Raw genomic sequence first — 17,180 nt, 5'->3', positions numbered from 1 at the left:
ACATTGTTAGATAAGGTCCAAGTTATTAAGAAAAGCTTGGTAAAGGATGGTGGATGCTATGGAAGACCACGAAATTGAGTTTGAAGATATTTGGAGGGATATTGGAGAGATAAGGGAAGTTATATATGCATGATCCTACATAATTGAGGATATAATAAAGTAGTCCCAAGGTCAGGAAGATTAGATAAGTTACTTGGAAGAGAAAGTGATATCACTTCTGGCATTGACACGATACTAGATTGATGTAATAACAATATGGAAAAAGGCCATTTGACATTGTTCAATTGGTTAATATAAGAGAGTGAAGCTGAAGGAGCCAAAGATGTATGATGGGACAAGGAGTGTCAAGATACTTGGAAAATTTTGTTGCGATTTAGAGCAAATGTTGGAATAGATGAAAGGATGCTCCAAGGAGATGAAGGTTAATGTTGTTATGATGCATCTCACAAGAACTACAAAGTTGTGTTGGAGGACCCTAGTAAAGGATTTGTTAGTTGGTCATATCATAAAGAAGATTTCAACTTGGGCAGAGCTAAAAGAAACTTTGCATGTGTAGTTTGACCAAGAAACTAGGCATGGCTAGGAAGGGATCACCTTATGGTTTTGAAGCATATAGGGAAGATATGGACTTACATCAAAGAGTTTTTTGGACTTATGCTAGATATCAAGGAGATGTATGATGAGGACCATGTGTACCAACTTCAACAACAATTTGTAGTTGTGGGATAAGAGAGAAGTTAAGAAGTAGGGTGTCCAAACACTTATAGAGGTTATTACCACAACAAAATTAAAACTCTTGGAATATGAAACAAATGGAAATAACAAATATGAAGTTTGGGGTGATAGGAGAAAGAAGAAAAAGGACCAAGAGAAAAATGAGTCTTCCAAAGAAGGAAAATTAGCACAAGTAGGTACTACAAGGGAGAATAATCCGATCACATGTTGGATCTATGGAGAGGGTCATTTGGTAAGGAATTTACTTATAAATTAGAATGTAACTACCTTGGAATAGAAGGACACTGCAAAGGTAGGAATTTTGTAGGTAGTGGGTACCTTGGATACTCAAAAGGAGACTCAAAGAGGAGATTTGAGTACAATAGTGAAGATGGATACCTTCTTCCAAGATGAGCAACAATATTGTGGAGTTGCATATGGGAGTATGAGTAGCATAGAGACTGCATCTGTTCTATCTCAGCATGTGAACATTATGACCACTTTGACATACATTATTCAAGAGTTAAAAAAAGGATGAGCAAGTTGGAGGATACGCCAAGAGATGATGCATAAAAAGAGGATTATGATTATGGGATCAATGGTTCAGAGATGTGACTAGGAGAGTGTGCCTTGGTATCATAAGACTTATGACAAGGTCAGTTCATCGGTAGTGAGATTATGAGATTGGCCACAAGATCCTGAGTTGGAGAGACTTGTTGAGGAAGCAAAGGGTAGGATTGGATCATACCCACCTTTGTTAAGACACATGGCATAGAAGAATGGATGAATACTTTTGAGTGCACAGATGGATAGGAGAGATGCATGGGGTGGTCACCATGGCTATCACACTTTTTCTTCACATTGATCCATGAACATGTGGCTCGTCATTGCAATTGGATGGCGAGCCAAGACAATGGGCTACTTAGGGTGGTACCCCTATGGTAGGGTAGATTGATGTATGAGCTTGGATTATCTAAGGTCGAGGACATTGTATTGTGTGAGGCATGAGTTCTTATGGAACCTGGTGTGATGATCATATTAAAGCTACTTGATTAGCTGAGTGACATGAGGTGATCCAACACATCGCATATATGTAGGTGTGATTTCTATAGATAAAGTAAGATATACCATCCAGAGGAGCGACACTTCATGATGACGATATCTAGAGGGACATGATTAAGAGGTTGTGGCAGGACTATTAATGGGACAAAAATAATTTTGAGTGGGGGAGTATTTTAAGACCTGGAGATGGGTGTGATTTAAACTAAATAAACACCACAAGTGAAATCCCCATCACGTTATTTGTGACGTTCATGTCATAAATATTGTGGAAATATGGAGTTTGGTTGATGACTTAAGTGTGGGAACATGGGCATCAACAAAATGAAGTTTTGATAGCAAACAAAATTAAGAGGTGTGGCCCCTAGGGTGAGGGAGTGCCCAGCCAAGCAAAGTGGTTAATCAAATGTTTGGGTTTCCATATGGGAACAAATAACACGAGAGCACATGACCATATGCTATCTTTGGTAGCATGAGTGCCAGAAGGGTGAAACACCTAAGTGCATTAATAGAAGAGTTGGTCTAAAGAAATGAACAGAATAAAACTACATGGGTTGCACGATGGCTTGATGGAGGTAGTGTGAAGTTGGAATGAAGGAACAAAATGAAACAAGTAGCATGTCACCTTGATAGTGTAGAAGTAGAAAATTATTGGAACGATGGCCAAGCTGACATGAGAAGGAATGAGTCAACCCACATGAATGGCGAGCTAACCAACCAAACCATCTTAGATATTGAAAGGGTGTGGGCTGATGAAATGCCACAACACATATATATATACGAAATGATATCAAACCGAATGAGGCAGGTAGCAAGCATAAGCAAGCAAAGTTTGGATTGTATTAGGGTGAGCCGAAAGAAAACTAAAGACATGAAGCACAATGTGAGAGCTCAGACAAGTCTGCAATCAAGTAGATAACCAAGTGAGCCAAGACAAGCACCAACCAAGGGATGAATTGAGATAAGGGATTTGAGAGAGAAAGTCGAGGTGGTGAACCAATTCAATGATGGGGTTTTTAGTATTGTAATTTGTCATGTCCCTTTTTTTGGATGTGGGGAATGAAGAATAGCTAAGTACCCTAGTCTATTTCCTTGGGCTATAAATTTAAATTAATTGAGAAATACTGGAGAATGATTAATTAAAAGTGACTATAGAAAAAGATTTTCATAAAGTCATTTTAGTAAATGAACAAAATGGCGACCCATGGTATTCTGATGGCCACCTTAATAAAAGAAAAGGAGGAGCTCATTCATGGTGAGTATATGTTTTGGTAAATTGATTTGTGGGCCCGTAAAGCTTTGTATAAGAGTTTGTAACCGTTATTGTGGATCACCTTTGCTGGTGAAATATCCACCCTTATCGCCAATACTAGTTTTTGTGTTGCAACGATACACCTTGGCCAATCAACAAGGAGAAGCCATCTAGGTTTCTCATTCATACTTAACTGGTGAATTTCCTTTTAGTTATTTTATTGAAGGATTATGTGAGTATGTGGTAGCATCAATTGTGACAGGTAGTTGAATAAAGGTGTTGTAGCTACAATTAAAGGGAGCTTAAATTGCAAGTCAAATTCATTAGTAATTAGAGGTTGAGAAACCTTGAAGTTAAGCTATAAATTTTGAAGATGTTGATATTTATGTATATTAGCTATGTTAAGCAAAGAAGAGGCCAAGATTTGGATGTATTTGTTTGGTTGGGAAAAGAAGAGGCCAAGTGTTTCATTGTGAGACCTCATGGAGCTTATTTTGTGCTACACATAGTTAATTTATAAGACAACGACGTGGTTTATCACTCGCCGAGTGGGATGTGAATCCTATGAAGGCCAAGTGAATTTTCCATAGAAGGGTTGTAAGTCAGAGTTTAAATAAATTGCAAGAAATTTGAATAAATATTTACGACTAAATTTTTATTTGTTCTTGAGATAAATTACTTATTTGGGTGCCAAATAAAATTAATGGTGTACAAAATGAAATAGTTACACATAGTCGAATTAATTAATGGTTGAGCTTGTTACTTGAGAGGCCAAGCTTGTACATTAGAGGGCTAAATATGGTAGGGTTTCAAACATATTTTGAGAGGTCGAGACTTTAAAGAGGCTAGACTTATAGAACAAGTTTCACTATTTGTTGAATGTCATGTTTAGTAGAGGAAGAGAGCAACTGTGCATGTCATGTACGATTTTGTAGATTCTCTCAGAACATGGCTGAGTTTATATTTGCAACAGGCATAGCTTATCTACTGCAATGATTAAATTTCAAGATATTAATCATGTTATAGCCAACACTCTTTAGACAACATTTCCTTTCTTAGACAAGTTATACTATTAGTACTTCTCATAGTACTAGCATAATAATTGCATGGGAAATTCTACAACCAATTTTATTATTATCTTCTACAACTAGTTTGTGTCTCTGTTGGAGAAATCTCACATGTACCAACTCTGATTCTATTATGTAATTCCATGTTTCCCAATTAATAAATTTGGTTGAGTTGTTGTTGGTTTAATTATTGAATGGGGGTTGTTCCTTGTTATATTATATGTGCAAATGTTTAAGAAATTACCCTTGTTGTAGTCATTGGCACAAGAACTTTACGAAATGTTGAAAATTGTTTGGAAAATGTATGCTTACCATGTGTTTGACAAAATGTCCCTATGTAAAATTTAAGAATTATTAGAATATTTAGAAAAGGGATATTATAGTGTCCCAAAAATTATTTAAATTTAAATACAAAGGAAATTATAGTGGTATCAGAGTTCGTATTCATACCAGCATGAGGGGTTGTATCAATTGATGAATCTAGAAGACAATGAGGTTGTGACATACAAGAAAAAGAACAAAGGAAAGGAATTTCCACATCCAGAATCAGAGGAGGATGAAGCAAAAATGGGTGATTGAGAATATCAACCACAAGGAAGCATAATGCATGTATTGAGTGATTTAACTAGGGAAATAGAATTTGGTACATGGACAACATGAATGGGTGCACAAAATGGCAAAGGGGTATCAAGAATTGGTGTAGGCTATCACTCGAACGATGGAAATATTGCAAGGGAATCAAAATAATAATAATAGTAGTCCCATTAGGATATCAAATGGATATAATGGGTAGCATGTGGAGGCAAGCAACGCTTCTAATCTAGGCCAATCTAACTCACAATCACCCATCAGAATAACACATAGGCCACTCTTGCCAAATTTTTTGGAGGAACAATCAACAGATAATCCAGGGAAACAACAGAGGGACACGACTTTTGATAACTACATAGAAGAATATTAGGAATTGGGGGAAGAATTACATGTGGGTATGTCCTTGAAAATTTTTTGCACCATCAAATACAAGAACATGCATAGGGAGTATGGATGAGGATCATAGAACTATGATCTTCTGGAAAATGCAAGAAAAATAACCTTTCCCAATTTTATGTGACATCTAGTTGTTCTGCCAAGGCATGGATTCAAAACATGGATACATAGTTCCAAATCAACCCTATGGTTGAGACAAAGGTCATCCTGTATGTTACTATGCATATGGAAGGCAAAGCTCATGAATGGTAGTACCATGGGTTCAACACCTTGGGACAATCCATAATCACACCTACTTGGAGATCATACAAAGGTTGATAATTATGTTAAAAAAGAAGAACCCAGAACTTCATGAGAGTTAGCTCAACTCAAGTACACATGCACTCTAGATATGTATATCTCCGAGTTCCATTGGATAACAGTCATGGTAACTGACGTGTCAGAACACAAGTTGGTCATGCTCTTCATAGAGGGATTAATTGAACCTCTATGGGGTTGGGTTAAGAACTTCAAGCCAAGGCCATTACAAGATGCCATTATTAAGATGAGAGATATGGATGATGCGGTGACAAAAAATAAAGCACCCTCCAAACCATCACTTCCTTAACAAACTAAAGATAAGATGCCCTTTAAGAAGGAGGAAGTCAGAGAAGTAGATTCAATGGAGAGATTCGAGATAAGTTAGGGAGAAAGAAGCTTTATTTCACTTTCGGGGAACCTTGGGAGCCATGACATATATGCATGAGAAATAGTAAGGTTCACTACATTGAGATTCTTTCCAGGAGTGACAAGGACGAAGAGGCAAGGCCGATATAGGGTAAGGAGCTTAGTAGTAGAATATGAACAACCATAGTTGGAAAGTTGAGGTGGAACCATAGCCATAGTTTTAGGAGTTCCAAGATACAACACTTTTAGAATCAAAAGAATCATATAGGAGTGGTGGGTCACTGTCCTAATCGACAATGGGTCAACCCACAATTTCATTGACTCAACATTTGTAGCTAGGAGAGGTATCCCTACAAGGGAATTTAGAGGTTTTAATGTGGAGATGGCTGGTAGATCCAACATGACATGCAACCAAAAGGTTCCAAGATCATTATTGAATATGGGACACTACACCATTATTGACAATTTTTGTGTGGTAAAGTTGTTAGACACTGACATGGTATTGGGTGTCCAATGGCTTAGTATTATAGGGAGGCATTGAAAAAATGATCAGACCATGGAGAAGGGGTTCATTTCAAGGAATTATCGGAGGGTAGTATTGAGAGGCATGAACAAGGGTGCCCCAAAAATTTCTATAACCAACAAATGAAGTGCTTGAACAAAGATAAACACATACTTGGGCCATCAAGAAGCATGGTGATGTCACATGACAATCGATGGCAAAACATTCAACTTTTTCCAGATGATGGGAGAAACTCGCAACCTAGCTTGAGAATGATGACTCAAATTGGTTTCAACCTTGATGATAAACCATTATCAGAGGATATATGCTCAAAGAATTTGTATGAAATAGAGAAAGGTAGCCACCTGCCATTTGGAGAACTTATTCAACAATAGGTGTTTGATGAGAAAAGATGAATAATGAGGATTGAGTTAACAAGATTCAAGCTTCAAGAACAAGCTAGTCCATGGAGAGAGTTTTGGGTGGTAGGAAAAACATGTAGATATCTTGTCTTCGTCTACATTATTAGTAGGCTTTTCACATGGATGGGGTCTTTCCCTATGATTTAATCTCCTGATCACAACATTAGTTCAAGCAGAGAAGTCAACGAGATTTCATCACTGGAGGTAGAAAGGTGGAATTTATGGGCCAGGTTAACACTATAGGGGTCATAGGCCACCATTAAATTCCTCGCTAGACAGGGATTAATGGAGCATGTAGAAACATGTGGCAACACTTGATTCCTTTAGAAAATTAGTGTTTTGAAGTGTGAAGCAACCTCTTCCATAGGATGTCAAGGGATATTCTATGAAGCAGGATCATGAGGAGCTATGCTTTTCAATATAACCCGAAATTCTCATTAAAATGGGTTACATGACTTGCTTCAAGGCATGGAAATAGATGGTTGTGATGTCAAATTTAGCAGCATTGAGGAGATACAATAGTTGTGTGTTGAAGCATTTGACATACTTGTTTTGGATCCTGGTATTGGATTATGGATTGCTTGAGGATAAGAAATTTTGGGAAGGGAGAACTATAATGTCCCCTTTCTAGATGTGGGGAACATAGAACAACTCAGTACCCTAGTCAATTTGCATGGGCTAGATATTGGAATTAATAGAGAAATACTTGGGAATAATTAATTAAAAGTGAGACTAGAAAAAGAATTTCATAGTCACTTTAGTAAATGGGGAAAAGGCAACCCATTGTATTCAGATGGCCCATGGTATTGAACCATGGTATTCTGATGGCCACCTCAATAAAAGAAAAGGAGGAGCTCATTAATGGTGATTAGATGTTTTGGTAAATTGATTTGTGGGCTCATGAGCTTTGTATGAGGGTTTCTAACCTTGAGTGTGGATCAATGTCTATGGTGAAATATCCATCCTAGTGATCAATATTGGTTTCAGTCTTATAGTGATACACCCTAGCCAGTCAATAAGGAGGAGCCATTCAGGTTTCTTACTAGTACTCAATTGGTGAATTTATTTCTAGTTATTTTACTAAAGGATTTTGTGAGATCAAGTAACATCAATTGTGAAAGGTATTCAAATGAAGGTGTTGCAGCTACAGTTGAAGGGAGCTTAGATTGTAGGTTGAATTCATTAGTCACTGGAGCTCGAGAAACCCTGTAGTCAAGTTGTCAATTTTGAAGAGGCTAAGATTTGTGTTAGTTGCACTAAGCAAAGAAGAGGACGAGATTTGGATGTATTTGTTGGGATAAACAAAGAAGAGGCCAAGGATTTCATTGAGACTTCCTGGAGCTAATTATGTCGCATCAAGAATTTATGGGACAACAAGTGGTTTATCAAAGGCCGAGTTTACCGCTGGGTTGTGAATCCTGTGCAGGCCAAGTGCATCTTTCATAGGAGGGACAATAGATGGAGTTTAAATAAATTTCAAGAAATCTGAATACATATTTACAATTATGACTTTTTTAAGGGTGATTCACTGACACTGGGTGGCTGCTACATCCATGGGAAAATCTAGGCTGATCAACCCAAAGGGATCTACCCGTCGACCAAACAAGCAGGGCCTAACCCGAAGGGCATCGAGGAGATTCGACCTTGTGACCTCCCAACTGGAAAGATACTTAGCAATGAGAACTCGGCCAACTGAGCTAACCCATGGGGCTATTACGATTATGATTTTTATTTGTTCCTAGAACAACTTACTTATTTGGGTGCCAATCAAATTAGTGGTGTGCAAACCAAATAGTTGCACATGGATGGATTAATTAATGATTGAGCTTGTTACTTGAGAGGTTGAACCTTACATTGGAGGGCTGAGTATGGAAAGGTTTCAAACATATTTTGAGAGCCTGAGATTTTAAAGATACTGGACTTATCTAGACCAGATTTCCTTGCTTGTTGTGTCATGTTTAGTAGAGGCTGAGAGCAATTATACATGTTGAGTACAATTCTGTATAATCTCTTGGTGTAGGGACGAGTTTATATTTGGAAGGGGAAAAGTTTATCTGCAACAATCGTTAAATTTGAGGAGATTAATCATGTTATAACCAACACTCTTTTGACATCATTTCCCTTCTTAGACAATTTATACTCTTAGTACTTCCTGCAGTCCTAGCATAATAATTTCAAAGGAAATTCTATAACTAGGTTTCCCATTATCTTCTACAGTCAATTTGTGCCTCTATTGGAGAAATCTCACAAGTTCCAAATATGATTTTATTATGTAATTCCATGGTTCCCAATTAATAAATTTGGTTGAGTTGTTGCTAGTTTAATTAAGTTTAATTGTTGAATGGGGTTGTTCCTTGTTATATTGTATGTGCAAATTTTTAGTAAATTACCCATGTTACAGTCATTGACACAAGAACTTGACGAAGTGTTGCAAATTGTTTGAAAAATGTATGCTTGCCATGTGTTTGACAAAATTTCCCTACGAAAAATTTAAGTACTATTGACATATTTAGAAAAGAGATATATAGTGTCCCAAAATCCATTGAAATTCACATATAGGGATTGCATCATTTATGTCTGAAATTTGCATGTTGTAAAGAAGGGACAGAGCCATAAACTTGGGTTGCCTTTTAAATGTAACTTTCACTACTATAATAGAAGAAGAAAGCCAATGGATGAAAAAGGCCAGTGGGTCGTTTCTTGATAAGTTGTGTACTTGTAGATTGTGAATAATTGTGAGTGTTGAAGAGAACAGTATTATACATGTTACTTGTTGAAGTAATGTCTAATAATTAATATAAAGCATAAACAATTGATTGCAAAACGTAATCAGAATGAATTAACAATATAATGCACTAAACCATCAAAAAAACATATTGATACATCACACTCAAGAGACACCATACACCCAAAAACACCTTGTAACCATACATAGCCCTTAAACTTGTGAAATTATTGAAAAATAATAGATTTTAAATGTGAAAAACGATTAAAAATTACATATCTAACTATAAATCTTAAATGATAAGTAAAAATTAGTCAGTTACTTTATATTCGTAGCAAAAAAATAAAAATAATTTATTTTTATCATTTATATTATTTTCTTATATATATTTTATTTATATTCTCGCAGCCGGAAGCAACATAGTGATTAAAACAAAGTATACACGTCGCGGTTCTAGAGATACACATTAAAGGTGGATATACACATTAAACGTGTTTAAATATTGATAGGTGGGCAATCTTTTGACACTATAATTCAACTATTCTTTTCGATAAGGATGACTTTGGCACTTCACAAAAAGGGAGCCTTGCGTTTGAGTGTGCCTCACAATTATTTCAGTGTCAATTTCATTTCTAATGGGATTAGATAAGTGTCACGTTGAGGATCGAATATGTGTCCTTAGAACCATGCTAGTCCCCACATCATCAGGTGTCAAATTTCTGTAAGTGTACTCACAATGTGTCACTATTGGATTTTTCGTTTTGAATAGGTCAATGAATCACTGTGGAGTCGACTTTTCGTCTTATTGATCGTTAAATTTATATAGATTTTTTTAAACACTTTTATAACATAAAATTAAAAAAAAAAAAAAAAATCATATAAAAATAAAATAAAATAAAAATAAAAATAAAAATGATCTTTAGTATTTATGTGGAAAATAACTTATTTTAAGACTGGAGTTAAACCAATATAGATCCATCTTAACTCTGTATTTACGAAACTTAGAGAGATTAAATCTCTTTTAGAGGGAAAAGAGATGCTCTCCAATTCAATATAGAAGAGATGTCGTAATGTAATATTTAATATTTTGACTCTGTCAAAATAAAATAATAATAATAATAACAATAATAAAATTATCTAGCCCAATATTGTAGAAATACTATAATGTCCTCTTTAACATTTTGACTTATTAAAAATAAAATAAAAAATAAGATTAATAATTATAATTATAATTTATTAGAGCAAAAAACATGGTCACTATGATGATCTCTGCAACTATGGTGGAATCTTCTATGCATAAACCCAAAGGCATTTACCCATGTTCGTTAGGCACTAGGATCTTTAGGATTTTGAATGTCGAGAAACTAGTTCAAATGAAGGTGAAATCATGAGTTGTAGGTGTAATTAGAGAGAATGCAGCACAAGACACCAAGGAACCATGACCATCTGCTCGAAAGGAAATGGAACTCGAGGATGCGGATCTGGGTAATCGAATTTATGTCATATACAATGGATTAGGTTTGCTAGATCGTCCAGATTTCCTTTAGAGTGATGGCGTGTATTTTGCTTCGAGTTGATAGTTTTAGGGTTTCAACCATGGTGGTGACTCTTGTTCTAGGCCCATGAATCCAACCTCCTAAGGAGGGCTTGCAAATACTAGATCTACTTCTAGATTTGGTAATTAGGAGAAACCATTTCTAAAGGATTTTTCTTCTGAGATTTTCCAAGAAGAAATTGCAACTCTTAAGCTCTTGCAATTTTTAGTCTTTCTCAGGTCTCTTTTTGGCAAGACTCTCTACATCAAGGTGAAAGCAGTAGATATGGTATCTCACTCACTTTCAAACTTCAAGAAAGGATAGGAATCCTTGTTGGTGTTATGCGACTTCTTCAGGAGGGGAATTTACTCAGCGATTATGGCATTACCAAGGATGCTATCTCTCTCATTACAAGCTTAAACAATTGTGCCATGGGCAAGGGGGGAACCTTATGATTCTAAGTCCAAGTCATTTAAGGATTCCCTCAAGCCAGGGCCCAATACTTAGAGACATAAAGATCTCTTAGGGTTATCATTCATTGTGGATTAGGCTATAAACACTCCATCTCTTGAAGTGGAAAATGTCATAACTAACTTCAGGCTGCAAATTATGAATGATAGATGATTGTTTCTCATTTTAATGGATTTTGGCCCTCGGTATCTGCTCTTTGGGAATGGGTACACTAGAATTGGTCTCAGAATATGGAGCTATTATTTTGCTCAAAAGGATTATTTCTGGTCATTTTAAAAAATTTAGAGGACCGAAAGAAGGTTTTTGACCAGGGGTCCTAATTTTGGGGTTGATTTGGTATATCAATGCAACTATGATTACGTACTTATAATCCTCTTACCATGATGTCTATCACAACTCTAGTATGGGTAATGCTTCCTTACCCATCCATTTGATACAACTAGATATCTTAGAAGATGTGGGAGATTTAACAGGTCACTTCATCAAAATAGACACTGAAAGGATTTCTAAAGGGATTCTCACAGTTGTTCGCATATGTGTCAAAGTGGACCTCAACAAAGGGTTGTAAGATAAAATCTCACTCAATTGGAAGGGTAATATTTATTTCACAACCAGATTATGAAAATATTTTTCCATTGTAGGAATTGTCAATAGCCCGACCATCTTCAAGATGCATGTCCCTTTTCATAGGGGGCCTCCCCCCCCCCAGGATATAAAAATGAGATGGAAAATATACGCAGGGAGAAAAAGGGCCCAAGAATGCTTCAGGTAAAAAACAAGAAAACCCTAAGCAATAAAAGATATCTGCTGCCAAATCAACTCCTCCAAACTTATATAGGTGAAATTGTTAATGATACATTCAAGGTTTCAATTTAATATATAGTGCTTTACAATATTTTTTTATTTTTTATTTTTTCCTACATTGGTATCTCCTCTACATCCTTCATCATGTTGGGGTATGCTCATTTTTAATCAAAAGGTGAACCCTTTTTCTTCTTTTTACTAGGTTTTAGATGGATAATGTTAGTGTTCTAGGTTTAGGGTTTTGAAACTATTATGGAACTTGCATGATGTCTCTTGGAGTTCTAGTAGATTTTGAGATGTCGCTAACTCTCTATCTTTGGATTTGATCTATTTAAACTATATTGTTTTGAATATTCCAGTGGTGGATGCACCAAAATGAAGCTACAAAATAATATTTGCCACAGTGAAGCAATCCTATTTCTTTCAATGCTTTAAACATGCAATAAAACACAACAATGAGCTTGAGTTATTGTGATATTAAACAAAACTATAAAGTGGAAACTTAATATGGGAAAACGAACAAGAAATGAACCATTTTGGCTTTCTTCTTATATTATAAATATTGCAATTTCAATCACAACATTATCTAGGATTATTATGAAACTATAGGATACTACGGTCTTATACATTGTTTTACAATATGCTTTTGTCTTTTTCCTATATTAGTATCTCCTCTACATCCTTAATCATGTTTGGATCTGCTCGTTGTTAATTAAAAGGTGAACCCTTTTTCTTCATTTTACTTGGTTTTAGATGGATAGAGTTAGTGTTAGGTTTAGGGTTTTGAAACTATTATGGAGCCTCCATAATGTCTCTCAGAGTTATAGTAGATTTCAACATGTCACTAACACTCTATCTTTGGATTATGGTGAGATGAAATGAGATGGTTTTCATTGGGACCTACTGGCAATATTTGGACCATTGTGTTTTTTAGAGCATATCTTCCTCATTTGGACAATATGGTTAACTTACTTTCTTGTTGGGTGGACTATTTTGATAGAAAACTATCCTAGTGAGCCATAAACTGGTTCTTTATTTTCCTCATTGCCTCATGTTCACCAACTCTATCTCATATACATCCTTAATCATGTTGGGGATCTATTCGTTGTTAATCAAAAGGTGAACCCTTTTTCTTCATTTTCCTAGGTTTTAGATGAATAGAGTTAGTGTGAGGTTTAGGGTTTTGAAACTATTATGAAACCCACATGATATCTCTGGGAGTTCTAGTAGATTTTGATATTTTACTAGCTCTCTATCTTTGGATTATGGTGAGATGAGATTAGTTGGTTTTCATTGGGACCTACTAGCAATATTTGGACCACCATTTTGTTTAGAGCATAACTTCCTCATTTGGACCATTTGGTTGACTTCCTTCCTTGTCGGGAAGACTACTTTGATAGAAAACCATCCATGTGTGCCATAAAATCATTCTTTACTTTCCTCATTGCCTTGTGTTCACCAACTCTAGCCCTTTGGCCTAACATGTTGTCAACTTGTAGATACAATACAAAATAGAAATACAATAAGCATGATGCTTAGAACCACGCAACAAACCAACAAACGTTGTTGATGTTTCTTGTAGTATAAGAGAGATAATAACAAACCTCATTAATGAAAATAATCGTAGGGGAAACTTTTGCAACCAAAGAGAACAATGCCCTTACATTCTTCTTGTATTACCCAAACCACTACATACTACATAAGTTCGTAAGTGATTTATGAGTCATTCATGATGAATTCAAAACAATATGTAGTAAAGTTATGGTTTATTAAGTGTTGCATTGCCTTGCCTTTGAAGTTATGGTATACATTGAGACATTTATAAAGTTGGCATTGGATTAAGTGGCAAGGGCCTTTTCTAGCATTGTTTTCCTTGTTCCATGGGGTCCAAAAAGTAGAATGCCTTTGCATGGTTGAATATAATAAGGACTTGTGGGTGTTCTTCATTGCATTCCATTTGGAATGTGTCCATGCTATGAATCTATCCTGCTCGGAATATGCTCAATCTATGTGCCAAGCTATTCATCACTTCAGATTATTCATCTGCAAATTATGTAAAATGAAAAACCTATGGTTGGAATGAAGGGGATGATTAGGCTAGTTACCCATTCCCTTCTAAATCAGTTCCACTTCCAATTAATGATATATCTTAATGACATATCATTGATTCGTCTAGTGAAAATAACCCAAATTATCTGCTTGGCACATAATTTGCAGATAATTTGTATCCTCTACCGATTATTTATATCCAACTATTCATCACAAATATTGAGCAGATATAAATGTTAGATAAATATACATCAAATTATCCATGGGTTATTTGTAGCTAGCATTGGAGCAAAATGGGCCACCTGACCTAGGTTATGTATATGAATAAAGTCCAACCTCTAAAATGTTTCTAAATTCTAATTTGTACAAGGAATTTCCTATAAAACCAAAATTTACTAGAAGTTGTTTCTTTTGGGTTTTTATTATTTTTCCATGGTGTCCATTTCCCACCCATAGTTTAGTTGTAATTCTATTGCAACACATGTCATGTCTTCCCTAGGTTCTTTATTTGAATGCAGTCTAGACTTTATGATCATCAACGTTTCTATATTATAATTTGCGCAAGGTGCAATTACCAATTAAGTATACCTTAATGAAATTTCTGACAAATGATTTTATTGCCTCTATGTCACTTTAGTAGCTCCTATCACTGAAGCACTAAACTATATTTTCATATCACCATTGTAGTGATATGAGCAAGCACTTTTTAAAGTAATTTTGAAGCTTTCATCTGCTAGTAGTCATAGAGAACTCATAACTTAAAATATTGTGCTTGAGCAAATGTTATCTCAATAATTGATATCTGGTTGCATTCCTTGCCATTACATCTATTATATTTAATAAGCAATACTCTCTCTTCACCCAATGAAGGTGGAGATGTTCTTAATTTGCATATTTTCTAACTTTTCATTTCTACATTTGCAGTGTACATGCTTCAAGATCGATCAACAAAATCTCTAGAGGTAGAAGTCTTCATAGACTATAATTTAAATAGATGTATACCCTTATTTTGATAGTTAAGTTGGAAGACTCAATGATGTTTAGTTGATGTAGTATTGGTTTTATATTTGTTTGAAAAAATCCAACTTTAGGCATTTCTCACAAGGTTAGTCCTTGAAGGAATATTTATATGCTAGACTAGATGTTAAACATTATATTCTAACATGCTTAGAATGTTAGGTCTTTGGAATATCTTTATGTAATGGAACTATTATATGATGGGTTAGTTTTGGAAAATAACATCTTTTTATGGTATCCATATCAATCACATAGTATCATACTCCTAAGGAGGCGGACCGAGTCACGAGTTTTAATGCATTTCTTGGTTGTCGATGACAACTTGAACAAACTTTTATTGCCATCAAACCTTATGGTGCACAAAGACGACTAGTAAGTAACTTCTTTGTTTTGAAGTAGCGATTCTAGTTACTAGTTATGGGTGATTCTAGTTATTAGTGCAAACCACACAATTTTAATTGCAAATTTCTGAAATTGTTTCTCGTTTTCAGTGCAAGGGTTAAAAACTTGTTTCAAATAAGTTGGTTTCTCCATCAAAGGAATTTGTTGAGAAACATTATGAAGATCTGAAAGAAAGACCATTTTTCAATAGCCTTTGTGAATTCCTCAGTTATGGCCTTGTTCTTGCAATGGTAATTCCACTCAAATATTTTGCTTTATCACTAATTTTCAATTATTTTGTTGATGGGGTTGACATTTCAAGTCATTTTTGAGGCTGAATTTTCTTTTTGGGTAAGAGTTGTGTTTGAAGACTTATGGCATGGGTTGTATCCGAGGACATAAATTTAATGTTATTAGGATTGCATTTTTGGGGTGTTAGAACTTCCTCTCCTGACTATTATTAATGAAATGACAATTTCTCTAGGTATGGTAAGGCCAACAAGTCATCAAGTATGGACACAAACTCATATGTGCAATTGACCAGCAAAATTCAGAACCTCACACCATTCTAGGTGACCTTGCCATAATTGTTGAAGGGTATGTTTTCCAGGGGTGGAAACTCGGTTGAAAAGTAATCAGTAGCTATACCTTCTTGAAATGAAGCATATGGTAAAAATTCTTCCTAAGTTTACATAACAATGTCAATTTTGGCCTTTCTTTGAGGTTGCATTTCTTTCACGAATATCATTCATGGAAGCGATGGGAAAGAAACAACAAAGAATGAGATCAACCTACGGTTCAAGCCAGAAGAGCTAGTAAACTATGCTCATAGAAATGAGAAGTGGCTTTATGGAAAGTGAAGGATATTCAACTCCCATTATTTGATGTGAAAGGCACATGATTAGGCAATTATATTGACTTCTTTTAACTATACCTTTCCAAAAGAGGTTTGAAGACACTCGCTAAGAGTGAAGAAATTGTTTTTCTTTCTAACACCGTCATTTTAGAATGCCTACTTAAATGTACGTTTGGGTTGATAAACCATTCAATACTTTAACAAATAATATTTTCCAAAACTTATATCTTTATATCTATATTTCCTCTATGTAATTGATATATATTTTATAAATATATATGTCAAATTTGTCTTCTACATAACATGTGTCCAATAAGCATCGCGTTTCACATATGTTTTACATTATATCTTAAATCATTGCATTAGTGTATCTCTTTTTCATTTAACTTATATCATAAGCTAGTAACGTTGAGAAGATATAGATTTGTAGAAACATTTATCATTTACTTATTTATTTTATACTTGGTAATTTTAGATAAGTTTAATATATTTGGTACAATTATATATAACCATCTTGTTTGTGGAAGGAATCTCTTTTGTGTAAGGAAATGAATGCTAAAGTTTATGAAGATATATATACTCTTCTCATTCAATTTGAACTCATGATTTTTTATGAGGAAACACATGTTTTTAATTTTTAGGCCCACTCAAGTTATACATTAATAGTTTACTT

At 35.2% G+C, this 17,180-nt stretch overlaps 1 pseudogene; it reads left to right on the top strand.

Moving 5' to 3' along the window:
- The first annotated feature begins 2,967 nt into the window (after nucleotides 1–2,967).
- On the top strand, nucleotides 2,968–16,511 carry LOC149144125 (nucleoside diphosphate kinase 3-like; annotated as a pseudogene).
- Nucleotides 16,512–17,180: the final 669 nt, after the last annotated feature.

This window comes from Pinus tabuliformis, chromosome X (genome assembly GCF_031772625.1).
Source record: "Pinus tabuliformis cultivar Carrire ecotype Pingquan chromosome X, CPIR1, whole genome shotgun sequence".
Lineage (NCBI taxonomy): Eukaryota > Viridiplantae > Streptophyta > Pinopsida > Pinales > Pinaceae > Pinus > Pinus tabuliformis.
The sequence above is the reverse complement of the archived record's forward strand: the minus strand, read 5'-3'. Positions and strand labels throughout refer to the sequence as shown.